Genomic DNA, 16541 nt, shown 5'->3' with positions numbered 1-16541 from the left:
CTAGGGATTGAATTCAGGTTACCAGGCTTGGCAGCAAATACTTTGATCAGCCAAACCAACTTGATGATCCACTGATCCACAGGTTTAACTCAGGCAGGCCTTGAACTCAGCATCCTCCTACCTACCCCTCTGCCTTTTCAGCATCTCCTGCCAGCAAGCCCCTGCAACCATTCTCATAGACTGGTGCTTGAGAACACACCCCATCTATGAGGCTTATTGCTCTCCTTCTGGTGCAAATACTTTTAAAAGCTACATGGTGTTGTTTGCAGTAAGTATTTATAAATCAAGTTCTTGAACATTTAAAGACGGTAAGCAAAAAACTGGGGCTGGGTCAAGTGGGAGAGTCAGACCAAAAAGGAAACCACAGACAACGTTAGAGGCTCCATTGTTTATTTGGACCAATTAGAGTTAATACTCTCCTATCTGTTCAGCTCCTCCCAGCAGTTTATTTGGTATTTCTTTCATAACACTGATTATTTTCATCTTACATTTCCATACATCTTTGTGCTGGGAATGAAAGATGAATCGCTTTTCAACTCTTTCCCTTCAGGTGTCAGATAGAAGCCCTATGGATGCCTCATCACCTCTGTAAAGCATTGATGATCCAACTTCTCGCTGGCTTAAGAAACTGCTCAGGGCTCTAACCATGAAAAGTGGCTTATTGACTTCTTTTCCTCAGAGCCACTAACTAGGAGAAATCAATGGGTCAGTAAGGAAATAAACTGTCAGATGTCGTTGCTGGATCCCAGATCTTAAAACCTAGTTTCGGAGTACCAACCTCGAATAAGCAGCAAAACAAAGAACAAGGAGAAATATCCATAGCAAGCACGTGGTAGAGAAAATTGCATTCTTTTCCCTATGTGACTTCACTGTGTTCAGCAGTGTGTACACGGGATAGAATTTAATCCTTACTCCATTCGCAGGTTTGTTAAGAAATGTGCCATGGGAGTGGGTTGATGGCCTGTGATGGCCTGGTAGTTAATAGTACTTGCTGTATGGGAGAATGTGGCTTTGAATCACTACCACTCACCTAAAAGTCAGGCATGGCTGCTCAATGTGCCTTCAATCCCAAAGTTGAGAGGGAGTGTTGGCAGAGACAGGATGATTCTAGGGGCTCACTGGCCTGTCATCCTTACTGAAACAGTGGGCATCAGGTTCTATGAGAAACCTTGTCTCAGGGCAATAAGGTGGAGTGAAATAGAAGACAACCTGCATCCCTCCTCTGGCATCTGAATGTACATACCCATGTACCTGCACATGCATATGAACGTATGCATGTGTATCCAACACTGTGTGTGTGTGTGTGTGTGTGTGTGTGTGTGTGTGTGTGTGTGTGTGTAAGGGAGAGAGGGAAAGACAGACACACAACTCTCATACTTAGGCTAACTATGTATGGCACAGCCAGTATTTGAATCCAGATCTTCTTTGTTTTGGCCCTGCTCACTTAACAGTTATATTATTCTACTTTAAATGGAATAGAGTCACAGTAAATATTCACTAGCTTTCTTTCTCCTTCCAATCTTACTGACAATTATGTATTCTATAAAAGCAGAACAAAGAATGGGTAAATGTTTGACCCAAGAAAAGACCCCTTTGCTTTAATTAGATCCTGTAATTTTTTTTTTCCCTAGAGAGGATCTGTAGTTGGCAGCATATATGAAATGGCTCATTAGTTGTCGTTTTTTTTTTTTTAATTTTTTTTGAACATTTTCTGGAGGAAGGAGTTCAAAACAAGAGATAAAAATCTAACAGAAACAAACACACACACAGGAATCATGGAAAAGCAATGAGTGGAGACGGACTGACGGGCCAGTACAACTGTGCCCCATACACATCAACAGGACTTATTTTGCTATGTGGTATGTGAGGCTCTGAATGATGTGTTTCAGATGAAATACAGTGTCAGAAATTAGTGAAGGTCCTCGAGTGGCTTGGCTGGCAGTGCCTTGTGAATCTCTTACCACCGCTTCTCCAGACACTATCACCCTCTGAACAGACCAGAGCTTTCAAAAGCCATTTTGATTAGATCAGTCCCCCAGTTCCATGAGGTCATACTGCGCTTGTGATAAAAAACAAGAACCCAAGCCACAGGTATTTTTCTAGTCGATGACTGTATGAGAGAATCTTCCCCCCTCTGACCCTTTAAATCCTCATTTTTTTTGATTACTTGAACCCAAATACTTCTAAAAATTATAAATAAGTTTAACTGCATGTTATCCTTTTCACCAAGATCCCCAGACTACTGAATCAAACTATTTAAATAAGGAAAGGTTTATATTTCCTCACAGTTTCAGAGATTTCATGGGGGGAGGGGTGGAGCGTGACAGAGAAGTTCAGGCTACCTCAGATCATCCAGGAAGAAGAGAAAGCATGGAATGAGGAAAGGTCCAGGAGAAGATACCCTAGGATACCCCATGACCTACTTCTCACCAACTATACCTCACCCCCTACTCTCGTCTGTGCCAGTAATGCAGTCATACATGGCTCCATCAAGGGGTGAAGCTGTGCATGGGGTCAGAGCTGTGCGACCTAGGCATCTCTGGAAACCCTCTATGACATCCACAGAAGGGTCCGCCACTCCTCTTCAAGATGCTGCTCAAGCCAATCAAGTTGACAATCACGTGTAATCATCATGAGGTACATTTTGTTGACTGTAGCCTTCCGTGGTGTTCCTCTGCTAGGTCAAATATTATGTTAACCTGTCATCCTTAGCCATGTGACATCTGTCTCTTCAAACAGTGCACACCAGAAGAGCCACTGGAGCCCCATTCGAATCAGAACTTGTTATGAAGTTTGTGTTGACCTATTTTGATCTAGATGTTCTGGAGCGCAGCTGGTAAACCCATCACATGTTTTCTGCATCTACATCTGTCCCTCCAGCAGCACACCAGGCATTTTGTGAAATGCCTCCCAGGATTTTACACACATTCCTAGAACTTCAAGGTAGCTGTGACTCTTTTTTTTTTTTTTTTGCAACCTCAGATTACAGTATCCAGTAATGTGGGGTCAGGAGGAAATATTTATTAAATAGTTATTGGCAATAATGCACCTTATTCTCATTGTGGAGAAACAGCCAAAGAACTTGTGTTGTGCTACTACTCAAAGCCGTCTGTGGAATGATAACCATTCACTGTATTATTGTTCAGGGTTTTTTTTTTATGAATTTTCTTGGGAAGAGTCAGAGTTTTCACAGTAAGTGATGGCCTTACCTCTGTGAAGACCCTCAAAGAACTATAACTGTTCATCCAAATTCAAAGACTTTTTTTGTTTTGTTTTTCCAAGACAGGCTTTCTCTGTGTAGCCCTGGCTGTCCTGGAACTCACGCTGTAGACCAGGCTGGCCTCGAACTCAGAAATCTGCCTGTCTCTGCCTCCCAAGTGCTGGGATTAAAGGTGTACGCCACCACTGCCCGACAAATTTGAAGACTTTGGAGCTGAAGAGATAACTCAGCAGTTAAGAGCACTGGCTACTCTTCCAGAGGATCTGAGTTCTGTCCTCAGAGTCCACAAGGCAGCTTACAGCCCTCTGTAACTCTGGTTACTGTGGATCTAATACTCTCTTCTGGTCTCTACAAACAGTGCAGGCATGTACTGCGCAGGTATACTTGAAGACAAAGCACCACCACATAAAATCTTTAAAGCAGAAAAGCCAATGTAAGTGACTGGAAAGGTAGCTCAGTGGTGAAAGATCCTTGTTGCTCTCTCAGAGGACCGGGGTTCAGTTCCCAGAACCTATATGGTGGCTCATCACCATCGACACCTCCAATTCCAAAGCTTCCAAAACCCATTTCTGACTTCAGTGGACACAAGACATGCACATGCTGCACAAACATACATTCAGGAAAACTACCTCCCCCACACTAAGTACATACATACATACATACATACATACATACATACATACACACATACATAAAAATGTTAAAGCTTGGAGATTTTAAAATACTTCAGCAATTCATCCTGGACACTTTCCATTGTTTCTTGATCAAACGTCATTCCTCAAACAGGTTTTTTCTCCTTCCCAGTGACTATCTTTGCATCCGATCAAGGAAATTTTCAGTGTAATTCTGTTGCAGCTGTGAGTCACCAGTGTACCTCAAATGTAGATATTTTCGCCATGGATGCAGGTTCCGTTCATATGATGAAACTATTAACGGATGAATGAAAGCGTACCTCAATGCTGGCTGTTGATTGCTTGCTAGTGGCATTTTATGACTTTTAGTAAAGAAAACATAACAATGCCAAGCACAAATGATTATTTTTACGCCTTTATGTAGGTATTTGCCCATATAGGAAATGAGAAAAAGCATTGCCTTTGAGGAAAGCTGTGTTGGCTCCTATTTCATACTTACCATTGATTTGATATGTGAGTCTTATGTACAGGTGTTTAAGGAAAAAAGAGAAATCCCATTTTCTCTGGCAGACCAGCTGCCTGAGCATCAGTTTTATTTCTAGGGTTTCATGAAAGACATCATCTCTGTAGATTTATTTCTGGGTTGTTCACAAAAGTTAAGGAGAGCCTGTTCTAAAATATTTATAGGAGGGCTCAAGGTTTTGTAAGCTCCGTGCTATAAGAAGGCACAGAAACAGGTGCGGCACACAGGAGCCAGACCTTGGAGATGGCAAGTTTACCTAGGTGTCAGAGGTGAAGATAGATACCTTCAGAGTCAGCTGGAGAGGAGAGGCAAGAGCAGGGTCACAGGTTGAAAGTCAGATGGGTTAATCTAGTCAAACTGCTCATTAGAATATGGGTAAGTGAGTTTGGATTCACACAAAGACCTGCTTTTTTATCTGCCAGGGGACATTTTAATTTCAGGATGCAAGTGGAGCTGGGCTTTCAGTTCTGTAGTTAAGCTGGGAATTATGTTGTGTTCTCAGATGTATGCAAAGTCACAGAGGTCTACAGCTCCACCTCTAATTCACATCTGCCCCGCAAGATTACTTTTTTTGACCTCTGGTCCCTGGTGAGCAAGCCAGTCTTAGAGCATCCATTGGACCATTGTTTCATTTTTACATTTGAAGATATGGAATTTTCTAGAAGCTAAATGACTTGTTCAATGTTGCTTAATTAGAGACAAAGGCAAGACTCTGGGTACAGTCCCTTACTACGAATCAATAAATGTTAACATGAACAGTAGGCATGGTAGATTCCCCCCACCCCACCCCATGTGATCCCAGCACTCAAGAGGTGGAGACAGGAGGATCAGAAACTCAGGAGAGCCTGGATTATATATAGTATGACTCACAGAAAAAAAAAAAACAAAGTAAAACAACAAAAAATGGTTAATATGAATAGGTTATTGTGAAATACTTGGACATGCTATTAAAAACCTCTAAAAGGTTCCCTTGGGCTAGATGTACAGTCTAAGAATTTCTATGACTGTTCTTTTTTAAAATTAATTATTTTTATGTGTTGGTGTTTTGCCTCTCTCTCTCTCTGTGAGTGTGTGTGTGTGTGAGAGAGAGAGGGGGGGGAAGGGGAGAGAGACAGGGCTGGGAATTCAACCTAGGTCCTTTGGAAGAGCAGCCATCTCTGAGCCATCTCTCCAGTCCAGACAATTCTTATTTAATAAAAAAATTTCCCAAAAAGCCACAAAAATCAAAGGTAATTTAATATGAGTGCCAGATGTAAGTTTTGCTAAAAATAAACCCACAATTCTAATTGTCTTAATTTCTACTTTTAAAAATCTGGTCACTCTGCCTCATGGATTGATTGTATTGATGGTCGAAGCCTGAGGAATCCCCCTTTCTCCCCAAAAGTCAAAAATTAAGTTACAAATGTAATTATTTCATTGGGAAAAGCGACATAAAGAAGCCAGATCCACACTTGTTATGTTTGTCTTGTAGGAATTCCAAGGGGCCTTTTAAAATAGATGGATATGTATATTTCCATAGGCTAGGCACTTCCATCTCTGCTAGGCACAGAACCGAACTACCCCTAAGTCAGCTTGGTCTGCAACACCAGTAACCAATGAGTAACAGCCTCCCAGGCAGATGTACCGTGGGAAGCATTCCTCATGGCTGCACTTCCCTCTCTGTAGCAATGACTCACATGATGAAGTTCAAGCAACTCACATACCGATGTCCGTATGCTTAATTGAATTGTGTAGGTTTTCCTTCTTGCCTCTTGGGTACTATTTTAAACATCATCTTATGTCAATATGATTTTTTTTCCTGAGGCTTTTTAGTTCATCTTCTTCAACATGACACTCTAGACCTATCCAGGCGAAATAATTTACAGCTTATTTTTCTTAATTCTTACTTTTAAAATTACAGTGAGTATGTGTATATGTGTGTGCATGTTGTAGGCATATGTATGCCTATGTGTGTATCTACATGTGTGAATGGGGGGGCGGTGTCAGCTGGCTTTTAAATGCATGTGTGGATGTTAAAGGTTGAATTCAGGTTTCTTCCTCTGTGGCTCTCTACCTTAATTTTTGAGACAGCATCTCCCATTAAATCTGGGACTTCCTGGTTTGTCTAGATTGGACTGCTAGCCAGGTCCCAGAGTCACTTGTTTGTGTCTACTCTGCCCCCAGCAGTGGGGGTCAGAGATGAATGCTGCTGAGTGCAATGTGGTTTTGGAGATCTGAACTTAGATTTATTTATGTGGTGCTGGAGATCTGAACTCAGATCCTCATATGTATGCAGCAAGTACTTTTCCCACTGAGCTATTCCCTGAGTCCAAGACTAGGTCTTATGAGGTTCACTTCTGAAGCATATGTTGATAATATTGTGTTTCCCCACAAACACTAGGATATTCAGAAGGTATCTGTGGTCTGTTCCTACAAGAGTATGACAGTGTGGCAGACATTGCAGTTACTTCACTTTGCCCATGGTTGGGTTCTCCTTTTTCTACAACTTCCCTGAGATTTTCTAAGCATCGAGGGTTGATGTGTCTTGGGCTGGAGGGATGACTCAGTCAGGAAAGTACAGGGCTTGCTGCCTGTGCATGAGGACTAAAGTCTGAGTCTTGGTAGCACTGGCCATAGAAAAGCTGGATGGCATATGCCTGACATCCCATTGCTGCAAAGTTTAGACAGGAGGATTTCTGAAGCTTATTAGCCACGAAGGATAGCTGAACTGGCAAGCTCCAGGTCCATATAGAGACCTTGTTACAAAAAATAAAGTGGACAATAAATAAATAAATTAATTAATTAAATTAAATAAAACAAGTGAAACCAGTGAAGTAGATCTCTACCTGACACACAGACCTACACATGTACACACACTCATACATGCAGAAAGATGTACACACATATACATACAATATAAAAACAAATGCATCCTTACAACCAACCTTCTATATTTTAAAAATAAAATGTGGGTGGCTGGAGAGGCTCAGCCGCTCAGTCTTGATGACAGATTTTGGCCCCTGGAACCCACATGGTAGAAGAAGAGAAGTGGCTCCAAGTTGTTCTCTGACCTTCACACGTGGGCTAAGCCCCCTCCCCGTCTAATAAATAATATAAGAAAGAGAAGACAAATTTGTGTTGTCTAGTTTGTTTTTCAGTAGAATAAAACTAGAATAAAATATGTAAATAAAAATTTAGATAAATCTCAGCGGCATTTTTAAAAGTATTGGCTGACCCACCAGCGGCATATACTTGCAAAGTTTGCTGGAGCTGCAGTGGGCAGACCTACTGAGGCCACAGAAAAGTAGATGAGGGAAGTGTGTGCTGATTAATATGCCAGTTAGACAGAGGTCATTTATACAGAGAAGATGCATATGGTCCACCCAATTCTTTCTGGAGACTGAGAAGCAGCGGAGCCGAGTGGGATCCCTTTCCTGCTCACTCCAGATGAACTAGCACAACTGGGATTATTGATGGAGGAGAGGGGAGCAGAGGAGAGGGGAGAGGGACAGGAGGAGGGTAGCCCCAGGGTGGGGATTGTATGCATTTATTTTAAAACATAATCCTATATCAATACATGTTTACTTCTCAGGCCATCCAGTCTGCCTTTAACACTGCCACATGAACTCATTCAGACTAAACAAATGAAATCTTAGGAAGTTTATTTAGGGTACTGTATGCATTATGGCTAGTTGCATTTGCTTTCCATCACTGGGATGTGATTTCTACTGTCCCCCAGTTGCCAAAGCTCTGTGTACCAGTGTTGGCTGGAGGCCCCTCTGACACAAAGCCTAGAGGGAAATGTGAATTTCCTGTGCTTGGAAGAAGTTCATGGCTTTCCTGAGCAAGCTGGTGACTCCTGGGGAAGTTGGCCTTTGCTAGATGGTGTGGCAGAGAGGCTACTTTCTTCGGTTTACCAATAGATCCTGGCCAACCTATATTGATCTCTTTAATAGTGTGGCCTCTTAACTAATGAGTACTTGAGGCAATGGGGAGAAAAAAAAAGAAGAAGAAAAATAATTAAGAGTTCTCCTAAGCTATCCTGTTTTCTCAAAAAAGGTGAGAAAAATAACAGTTTCTAGAAATTCGCATACAGGTGTTCTTGTCCTCCCCAACTCCTGTTCCCCTCCCCTTTCTTCCTCTCCCCTCCCCATCAGTACTTGATAAGCAGTGCGAAGAAAAAGTACCCTGGGAGCCGAATGCACCCTAAAACAGATGAGACAGCTGCACAGCAAATCTCAGCTTGAAAATCCACGCTAGACTCTTTTCTACACATGACGCTATGGGGTCTGCCAAATAGACTCTATACACAGTTCACCAGTGAGCTGAATGGCGTGCACGCATTTCTTTATTGAAAAGAAGTTGCTACTTTCCTATAGAATTGTGAACATGAAGGATTCCTTGAGTCCCTTTAAGTAGCTCCTACTTAAAGGGTTCAGATGGACAATAAAAAAAAAATGCTCCTTTAATGGATTACTCCCTTCATTGTCATCCTGCACTTTCGTATTCGGCTCTGTGTCTACTCTGAATTCAGTCAGCAGCACAGGACTAACTATGTGACTTCTTTGTGACAAGTAGGTACAAGGGTTTCCTGCTCACTTGGATCAATGCAATCCCTTACATTAATTAATTTATAAGAGCTGCCTACTACGTCACATGTCGATGGTTTCACCATGCTGTGCTCAAAAGCACTGACTTTGGGGGAAAGTTCTGTCACACTGACGTAGAGAGCATCTTTGGTTTTGTGTCCCACATATCTGGGATTCTTCTTCTGTCCTCCAAATGAGGTCATGGATGGAGACATGTGGACATCTGTATCTATATCTGTATTCCTAAAGAATGTAGTCATAGTTTTAAGGAGAGTGTGATGTATTATAACCGAATCACAGGATGCTCTGACCACAGAAAATTATCACTCGCAACAGCTCTCTGAGGTACTATCCCCACACCATGAGATACAGGGGCAGATATGAAATAACTTATGAATTTAGAAGATAGGTATGTAGAGGATACCAAATGCTGTAACATATGAAGGATTATTCTGGTTTTCCATAGAACAGTAGAGTAACTATTATTTCTATTTATCTATAATGAATTTCAAACTAGCTAGAGGAGGATCACAGTTCCCAGCACAGAAATGATACATGTTGAGGGGATGGGTGTGTTTATAACCTTGATTTGATCATCATACAGTGTGTGCATGCAACCAGTTTTCATATGATACCAAGTAAAGATATATGAATTCTTTTATCTACCCAAAAGTTGAATGGTTTTTTTATATCTCATTGTTCCAAGGTACTAGCAGTGTTAATATCAGCATTACAAGCTTCTTAAACATGTGAAAATGCTTTGGGTACAGATCAGCCACAAGGCTCTGTACAGTAGGAGTTTTAGAATAATTGTGAACCTGCCAGATAGTGGAATGAGGCTCTTGGTGGGACCTTGGGCAGCTCTGATGGTTTTCTGATGTCTCTTATTGTCTGATGTCACTTATTAAATGTTAGCAGTTGCCCTCTTCATTTTCTTTTTTACTTCCTTTACATCTGTGATTCTCAACTTTTCTAATGCTGTGACCCTTTAATATAGTTAGTTCTTCATGCTGTGGTGACCCCGACCATAAAATCATTTTGTTGCTGTTTCATAACTGCAGTTTTGCTAGTTAGGAATTATAATGTGAAGACGTGATCTGCAGGATGTCTGATATGTGACCCCAAAGGGGTTGCAACCTACACAGGTTGAGGACCACTGCTTTAAAACACTACAGAAACTCATTCTTTTGACATTTTCATCCAAAATTTTAGGATTGGAACTTAATCTTATCCTTTACTAGTTGGGCACAGGCTCAGAGGCTCATCATTGGGCAGCCTGTGGTTGGCGGTCTTGGGAAGAGGATTTACTTCCAGGTCCTGAAATTCAGTCAAGGGGAGAAGGCAGATCATCACCTGGCTGCTCTCCTATCCCTCCTCCATCACCAGGCAGGCAGTGGCCTGGGCCCTGGATGGCGCCTGCTTGGAGAAAGTGAAATCACATGCTTTCTTTTTCTTCTCTAGCTCATTTCCAGGTGAGAAGAGCAGAGTCGCTCGGAGGGTTTGTGATGCACAAAAAATAAATGGTGTTCTAATGATTACATTACATCATCAAAAAGTTCTTTGGAGTTCTGCTTTCTAACCTTGATGCAATGTGCATTTCTGTGTTTTGGAGTAGGTGGAAGGTAGAAACCCTTTTCTTTTCTGGTCCTCGCAGTACTGACTTCCATTCCCCAGAATGTTCTAAGACTGTGACATGAAAAATGCAAAGCCTGGGCAATATTTGCACTTTGACTCTCATGTTTCTCTCTTGTACGAATTTGCAAGCTCCAGTACTTTTATCTCTTCCCTGGGCTATTTTCCTAGAAGACTGTGATGCTCCGGACAATATGACTATGCTACCTGATTTCCAAACTTGCATAGTCAGTCAAAGCTATCGTGCCAGGCATCATTCCATTCAATAAGGACTTTAAACCCTTTGGGGGCTTGCACGGAAAGAAATCTGTGTGTATTCTTAACAGCAAGGGCCGGCTTCACTGCTGTGAACAACACATGTAGCCATAATTGAATTCAAAGTGGCAGTATCCTAAATTCCAGTGTGAACTGAAGAGGTCCAAGTGAGAGAGTCAGATACCAGAGTTGTTTTTGTATTCTTTATACAAGAAAAATGAAAACACAAGTGGCAGGGAGCCTGCCACTTAGAGATGGGAGCATTAAAACAGCCTCTGTGGCATTTATGAGGTAAGTAAAGAAGTGTCTGAAACTTAGATGACCAAGTGTGCCTGTGACCTCATGGTTAGAAGGTCGAGACAGGTGATGTGGAGGGAAAATTAGGCTGGTAAAAGAGGTCACTAAAGGCAGACACGGAGGCAGCAAGAGTGGCAGAGCTAGAGAGAAGAGAGTATTTCTGGGGGGAAAGGTATAGATTTAGCAAGGAGCACACAGCTCTCATCTGTAAAGGAGACATATTCGGACTACTCTCAAAGAACGCGGATTTCTTTTTTTTTATTATTATTTTTATTTTTTGGTTTTTTGAGACAAGGGTTTCTCCCTGGCTATCCTGGAACTCACTCTGTAGACCAGGCTGGCCTCGAACTCAGAAATACACCTGCCTCCCAAGCGCTGGGATTAAAGGCGTGTGCCACCACCGCCCGGCTTTTTTTTTTTTTTTTCGAGACAGGGTTTCTCCGTATAGCCCTGGCTGTCCTGGAACTCACTCTGTAGAACAAGTTGGCCTTGAACTCAGAAATCCGCCCGCCTCTGCCTCCCAAGTGCTGGTATTAAAGGCATGCACCAGCACAAGTTTGGATTTCATACCACAACCAGTGAACAGGAATTACACGCCATGAATCAGGGAAACACTTAGAACTCTGCTTTTGGAAGTTCTCTTGGGTAGTCTGTGTGGAATGGACGATAGAAGTTTATTCCCTATTATAGCTGTTAATTCTAGGTACCCTTTGTGGTCTCAGACCAGGAGAAAAATGTGTAAGTGGTAATTCTCAGACATGACCGAAGCGCCCCACACCTCCCACGTTGGTATGGCTCAGTGTAAATGACAGCGCTCTGTGGCGAGAGGTAATGAGATGAGAAATAAAAGTTGGAAAGAGATGGAAGTTGAAATGATTTGGCTTGTGCTCCTAGGAAGGGTTTCCATCATGGCCTGTAGAGTGTGACTCAGGTGTGCTGGTGGAACTGTGGGGGAGCCAGCATGTTTGGAGTGGGATGTTAGACTCTAATTCTCCTGGGGATACTGGAGTGCTTGGGAACAAAGTGGCTACTTAGGCTTGTAATTTCTTTGGGAGCTAGAAAGGACAGCAGTTTTCATGCTTGAACTGCTGAAGAGTGACTGGTCTCTCACAACACTGGAATCCAAAGGAATATCTCCCGATAACAGTTCAGGCTAAAGATCAACCCAGGGTCTCACACAGTAAGCATGTGCTCTGCCATTGAGATTTAGTCTCCTCCTTAGGGACAGATTCATACGATATCCTTCCCCTTTCAGCTTTCGACTGAGAAACTGATGGTGGAAATAGTAAGAGTGGCCATGTTGAATCTTCATAAGGTCTTCATAAAGCTCCATTCTCCAGGTTTCTATTCTGAGTGGCAGCCTACACTACACTACACTACCTTCCTGCATCCCGATTCACCATTAGTGGTATTGGATTTTGCTGTTTCTTTTGTCCGTTCAAGTCACTGAGGTTTAGCATGCTTTGTTTTATTTTTAAGTGGAGATCTTGCCCTGTTTCCCAGGCTGGCTTTTAATCCCTGTGGATCCTCCTGCTTATGACCCTAAAGTGCACCAATGACAGGCATGCACTAATGTGTGTGGTTCAAATTACCATTGGTCTTTTGCATTGATTAGTTTTGGTCAGGCAGTTGCTTGTATTTTGCTTTACACCGAAGGGACAGGCACAGTTTAGTTTTGTATCTTTAGATTCCAGAAGGTGTGTCTCCATACTCCAGACACCCTTTTTGCTACTGCTACAGAAAGTGCACACTTCAATATGACCCTACCCTGGTCTATTATGACTGTAGATTTCTCTCTGTGTGTATTGGCCTTTCAGTTTGCTGAGGAAAAAGACCCTCTGTTTTTCTCTTTTGTACTTCACACAGATCCAGGCACTCACTGTAAAATAAGTTCATATTTATTGAATAAATACTTTTAATAAAATTGATATACTGAATTATGCAAATAACTGTAAGTCCCTTTCTGGTTTAAAAACACCTACTTGATTTGGCATTCTGGTCAAACAGCCGATCATTTAAGTGAGGGAAAGAAGGTCAGCCATTTGTTTAAATTATAGAAATGTCAAAGTTACTTATTCATTCATTCATCTCTTTATTCAGCAGGCACAGTGCTAAGTCACTTGGGAATAACATACTTTGTGTGGTTATTACAGGGAAGGAGTGCTTGCCATTGATGAATGCTAGAGGGCTCTTTCCAAAGAATGAACATTTGTAATGTACTAGGGATCTTAGAAAAGCTTTTCGTTGAGAGTGTTGAAGGAAAAACTAGAAGTGAATAAGGAGCACAGAGAACCATACTTAAAAGTATCAGCATTCTAGAGGCCCAGAGTAGACATGATGATTCAGGGAATTCAAGTCATTGTCACATGCAGGTAGGGGAAAGGCTGGGAGAACGTCCTTTGGGCATTTAAAGGCACTTGTCAACATGCCTGATGAGCTGACTCCAATTGCTAGGACCCACATGGTAAAAGGAAAAAATGAGTTTCTACAAATTCTACAAATAGTCTCATACACACAAACACACACACACACACACACACACACACACACACACACACACACACGTAAATAAATGTAAAAAAAAATAAAAATAAAAAATGCAAATGAAATTTAAATTTCATTTAAAATGTTTGAGAGACATTTAATTTAACAAGTACTATAAATACAATTATGTATGGTTTCTCTCTTCATCTTTATTTATTTTAGAATGTTTTTTTCCCTATTCCAAGATTAATGCATAACCATGGCAACGTGGACAACAGAAAAACAGTTACATAAAGTCGTGCCCAGAATTCCCCCAGATTCTAGAGCCATTATAATAGTTTGATGTATTTTCTTATGAATCTCTTATGCCATTAACAGATTAGTAAATATTCTAATACATCCTGACATTTTTATCAATATTTGTGTGTATGGTGCATACATACATGTGGGCATATGTGGAGGGTATATAGGTGTGTGTGTGTGTGTGTGTGTGTGTGTGTGTGCGTGTGTGTGTGCGTGTGTGTGTAGGCCTGAGGTTGACCTCAGTGTTTTCCTCATTTGCTCTTCTACCTTAACTTTGAAGTAGGGTCTCTCACTGAACCTGGAGTTTTTCATTTCAGCTAGACGGACTGGCCAGCAAGCCCCCAGGAGCTGTCTGTTTCAGCCCCTGAAGTGCTGGGATTACAGGTGGGTGCTGGTACACCAGGGTTTCCTATGGGTTCTGGGACCTGAAAGCACTTCCTCATGCTTGTACAGCAAGAAATTTACCCAGTAAGCTCCTGTTGCCAGTATTTCGTGTCTCTAGTTTATAACTTACAGAAGGAGAAGAGTCTAAGTCAAGCCACACGTTGGTAAGACGTCATTAAAGGGCTTTTGTCATAGAGAGCAGAGGGAAGCCAGCATGCCAACTACCTGCTACAATCCTCACATTAAATAATGCCATTCAAGGCAGTGAGAGTATGGGGGTGAGAAGGACCCGTGGGGGTGGGGTGGCGGGGTGGTGTGTCAAGGTCCCAAGAGAGCTTCCTCTGAGCTTCCTCTTGCAGCTCTTCTTCTGATGGCCGATGAGTCACCTGAAAACCTGCAGGTGACCTATTCGTCCTCCTTGGGTTGACATTTATAGATCAGCTTTTTATTGGCTTTAGTGAATCACCCCTTCCTACCTTCCTTTCACTGTTTTTGGGATGGAGTATTCAAACTCTCTATCCTGCCTTAGCTTCTGAGCATTGAGATTGTTCATGTGCCATCACATCTGGACTCTATCTGCCCTTTTCTCCAGAAAAAAAAATGTATATTTATTTACATATTATTTAATTTTTGTTTATTATTTCAAGGCAGGCCTCACTCTGTATAGCCTGGAACTTACTGTGTTAACCAGGGTGGCTTGGAACTCAGAGACCCACTTGTCTCTGCTAGCATTAAAGGCATGCACCACAGTGCCAGGCGACTTATCTTTTTTTTTTTTTCTTTTTCCTTTCTGAGACTAGGTCTCCAGTAGCCCAAGCTAGGATCTAGATCTTTATGCTGTTGAGGCTAGCCTTCAACATGTGATCTTCTTGCCTCTACCTTCATGCCCTGTTTACCCTTGTCCATCTGACCACGTTGCCAGCCTCAACCTCCCGGTCCCAGCATTTCCAGTCCATCTTAAAACCACCAGCTATGTGGGGCAAACACCTTCCTCTTCTTTAAGTTGTTCTGTGGCACTCTCAAAATGTAGAGAAATAAACCAAATGACTTCCCCAGTCACAGGAACCACAGGACGCCAGGCGGATGAGCAGCCACCTGTCATCCAGGGTGGGCAGTACCACTTGCCTTAACTGTCTCCTCCAAGGTGCTAAAAACTCAAGTCTGCTAGTGGAGACATCTCTACTTTCTGAAATGGTTCAGATACACTATTTTTCCATACTTTATACTTTATTAGAATAATAAATTATTCAAAATTTAAAAAAAAAGCTTACTTTCATGAAGCCTTTTAAAGATGAAGTAATTGAAAAAAATAATTTGACAAACAAATACTTAATGCATTGCAATGATGAAAAACAAGGGCAAGAGTTGACCAGGTCTAACTGTAAAATAGCGCTCACTCTCCTTGTCAGCCATCATGCTAGTGGGTTAAATGCTGTGTGCTGGTGAGTGCCCGCCTCGGACTAGATGACTTTCAGATGCTATCAGACACGAGAACTGACTCTTTTGAAGAACATTTTTGATGCCCTCACTGAATAAGTTTCACACAGCTTAAAGTGAGATGATAAAGATGATTATCTTGTTGCTATTTTAATTTGGGGGTGGGGAGCTTGGGGAGGTGGAGACAGTGTTTCTGGAGCCTGTGTTGACCTTGTATTTACTTTATGGCCAAGGATGACCTTGAACTCTTGAACCTCTTGTCTTCACTTCCTATAGGGATATGCCAGCACTTCCTGCTTCCAGTTTCTAAGAGTTATTATCAAAGGTTAGATGACTCTGGGAGTATGATGTTTGAATTTTAAAGTAGACAATAATTTTGAGAATTTTTTTTTTTTGATGGTGTTGGGAATGGAACCTTAGGTCTCAGACATATGAGGCTTGTTCCCTTCCTTGGAGTCCAATCCTGACAATAAGATATTTGTGTGGTTCTGACACTGGCAATAATTTTAACCTTTCTCGATATAGATTTCTACGTACCAGTTTGATCAAAATAATTACCTTCAAATGTGAATACCTGAATGGCAGGAAATGTGTCTCAGATATATAGACAAATGCTCTGGACAAGAACTAAATGCTACACCCAGCTCTCAGTTGAGAAGTTAAAGTGAATCAATATCAGAATGGCTAGAGATAATCAGTCTTTCTTTCTTTCTCTCTCTCTCTCTTTCTTTCTTTCTTTTCTTCTTCTTCTCTTCTTCTTCTTCTTCTTCTTCTCTTCTTCTTCTTCTTCTTCTTCTTCTTCTTCT

The 16541-nt window shown here is 41.8% G+C and overlaps 1 protein-coding gene and 1 long non-coding RNA gene across 4 annotated transcripts in view; both read left to right on the top strand.

The window, feature by feature from the left end:
• Nucleotides 1-743, top strand: part of LOC116103901 — a 7667-nt gene extending 6924 nt beyond the window's left edge. Inside the window, exons 3-4 of the long non-coding RNA XR_004123621.1 lie at nucleotides 142-268; nucleotides 551-743. This is a non-coding gene — a long non-coding RNA (uncharacterized LOC116103901). The remainder of the gene's footprint in view (nucleotides 1-141; nucleotides 269-550) is intronic.
• The window catches only part of Rgs7 (regulator of G protein signaling 7), a 396147-nt gene that overhangs the window by 24968 nt on the left and 354638 nt on the right, over nucleotides 1-16541 (top strand). The gene's annotated exons all lie outside the window — the stretch shown is intronic.

This window comes from Mastomys coucha, unplaced genomic scaffold, assembly GCF_008632895.1.
Source record: "Mastomys coucha isolate ucsf_1 unplaced genomic scaffold, UCSF_Mcou_1 pScaffold1, whole genome shotgun sequence".
NCBI classification, from domain to species: Eukaryota; Metazoa; Chordata; class Mammalia; order Rodentia; family Muridae; genus Mastomys; species Mastomys coucha.
The sequence above is the reverse complement of the archived record's forward strand: the minus strand, read 5'-3'. Positions and strand labels throughout refer to the sequence as shown.